The sequence below is a fragment of the Hydra vulgaris genome, chromosome 02 (genome assembly GCF_038396675.1).
Source record: "Hydra vulgaris chromosome 02, alternate assembly HydraT2T_AEP".
Lineage (NCBI taxonomy): Eukaryota > Metazoa > Cnidaria > Hydrozoa > Anthoathecata > Hydridae > Hydra > Hydra vulgaris.
The window spans coordinates 47,696,384-47,699,627 of NC_088921.1; positions in this window are offsets into that span (position 1 = coordinate 47,696,384).

The following is a 3,244-nucleotide window of genomic DNA, read 5'->3' on the forward strand; positions in this document are numbered from 1 at the left end:
TATAGTTATATTTGTTTCAGCATATATAGATATACAGAACACAAAAAAATATTAAAATAATAACTTGCGACTAAAATAGCATACTTATTAAATGTTGTTTTAAGATGTTTACTTGTTATAATAAAATAACCTAATTTTTTGATCTTTAAGCCTCGTTGTATTGCAAAGTATTTTTATTATTTTTATTTTTTATTTATTATCTAGTTGCAAGAATAAAATTACTTTTATAATATTTTTTCAACCTCTGCTAATATTATTTAATAATGATACTAGCAGAGGTTGTAAGCCAGGGCTAGGGTACAATGAATAATAGATTACATATTATATATTCATATATATTTGCTATTTATTTATATATTGATTATAATAAGCATATATATGTGTATAAGGTAGTCCGGGGCTGATGTGAACTTTGTTTAAAGCTTCATAATTTTTCTCTGTTTATCTTTAAAAATACCTTCTTTTTTTTTTATTTTTTTATTTTATTTCATGTGTCAAGTACATGTTTGAAGCATTTAAAATAAAACTCAGACTAGTACCAGCATATTTAAAAAAATATGCAATGGTTAAGTTATAAAGAAAACACTTATACTTTCTTTTTTGTAAATAATGTTTACTTTAAATTTTTTTAATATTTTTTGTTTTTGTTTTTTTGATGCCATTTCTTTTCATCAAGTTAAGGTAACCTTTTCAGTGAGAACACTACCACATTCTGCTTGCACTTGTTTTCTTCTTTTTTTTATTGTTTATAGCTGTTAGAATGTCTTCAGAAGGAGTTAGTGACAACATTAATAAAATATCAGCTCAAAGTTCGCAATATGGTGATCATTATCTATTGTATTCTCATCAGTTGCCACCACTTTTTTTACCAGCTTTTGATGGATCTAATAGATTTAGACCTGAGGCTCTAAAACCAGATTATAAATTTTTTGTGTTCATTTTCAGCCAAGTTTCTTGTAAGAAATTGTGCAAAATATCTCTCTAAATTTGGTTTATTGGTTTATAGAAACAAACATCTAAAGGACTCAGATACAACAAAGTGGGTGTCATTAGGACTTCCTATACATTAAGACTTTTGCTTTTATAAACTACAAATGGTGGCATAAGAAAACCAGTTCCGTTTTCACATAATAATGCTGAGAACATAGTTTTGTCACAAGAAGAAGCATTCAAGTTGGGGATAAAATATTTGCCACATCTAAAAAAACTTTGTATATTTCTTTGGTAGAAAATCCGGGTTCATTTAAATTGTAAAATTGGTCAAAAAGAGATTTAGTTTTTGAAGTTGTTAAAACTCCTGGAGTTTTTTTAGATATTCAAAAAGCTCATCTTTTTTTAAAACCTAGTAAGAAGTTTTCACCTAGCCTGTTACTATTCCAGGGATTTTCACAACTGTTCAAAAATTGCTTTCATGTCTTTTCAATTTAGAAGCCAACCAAAATTGGATGCATATTTGATGATGATACGATGTATTCCTTTTCATTAAAAGATAAGGCTGTTGAATGTCCTTTACTAAGTTTTGACTTTCCAGATATGTGGTCATAGAGGATATTGACAAGAGTGTTATACATTTATGCTGCACGTATTGAAGCACCTGCTTGAATTTCTGCAATGGCTTGTTCAATATCTTCTGAAGTATAAGCAGATGTTTTTTTTTCTTATAATGACGAATCATTATGAAAACTAAAGAAGTTCAGAAATTTTTAATTAAAATCACACAATCACACTATAAAAGTGATACAGTAAAAGTTAAAAAGTAAAATAATTTTTATCTGTACAAATTTATGTAAATCCTTTTTTTTTTTTGTTATTCACCTCCGAGAGAGAGAGGCCACTGCAGATGAGGAGGCTACTTAATAGTAGTTATAACCCTCTCTCAACTCTATAACTCTGAAACACGAACCTTGGCGAACAAGGCTGCTGCGCGTAGAAACAAGTTGAGCGCAGTACTACCAGGGATGTGGTGGGTATCAAACTCGGAACCTCTCGCTTATGAAGTGAGCGCTTTACCACTACACCACTACCGCAAACAAATAAAACCCAAAAAGTTATTCAAGTAGAAACCATTATGTTAGAGCTTTAATAAGTACTTAATGAAATTATTATTAACTTATAACTTTACTTTTAACTTAATAAAAAAATGCTAAAGGATAGGGATACATACCAACTTGATGTTCGAATTAGCCCCATAAATGTTCAAATTAACCCCATTTTTTCAATGTCAAAATACTAGCGAAGTAGTTTTAAGTCCAAAAAAATGGAATGCTTCTATGAATTCTATGTAAAGTTTGGATATTAACTGCATACTTTGTAAAATAATACATATTAAATGAGTTATTTTTTGAAAGTTAAAACATTAAAATAAAGTCCTGGAATTTAGCCATTATTGGATTAAGGAAATCTTTTTTGAAACCGTTGTGTTTTTGAAAGATTTAATATAATATATTGTCATTACACAAGTGTACTATATATAGAACAAGTTTTAAAAGAACTTATTACTTAGTTTTTGAATAATACATAGTATAAGTCAGAAAAAATAAACTGTTCCGATTAGCGCCACATTTGGAGTAACTCCGGCCTATCCTAAAAACTTTAATTGAAGTTTACACAGCCCTTTTATTGAAAGTTTTTTTAATTTTAAAATTTAATTGAAGTTTGCACAGCCCTCGTAATTAGAGCAATTATGCATACATATCATTTTAAAAGTTTGACCCCCTCTGCTGTCCACTTTTTAAAAAATTATTTAACATTAAACAGTGATTTTAGGCTAAATATAAAATGTAATGCTTCAATTAAATATGTTTTATATCATCTTTGATGCTATTATCATTTTGACACTATGTATCAGACTTAAAATCTTAAATATCAACTTAGTTGAGATGATGAAATGTTTGATAAAATTGTTGGGAAATTATTATCTACCCTTGAAGCAAAGATATTTATTTAATTACCAACTAATAGAGAGGTTTCACGACATTATCTATAGCTTACAAGGTTTGATTTGAAACTAACTAGTGAAAAAGAAGTTGCATCTGTGTTTTGCGGAAAAGTGAATGTGTTTTAGAAAACAGGAGCAATTCAAACAGAACAGAAAAAAAAAATACTGTTAGAATGATACTGCATCTGATACATCTTAAAGAAAACTTGATTAAAAGTGTAAAAAAAATGTTATACGGCTCAATTTCTGAGTTTTACTAATAATTTGTTATCTCTGTTAGATATTGCAGCATTAAGTGCAGAAGAT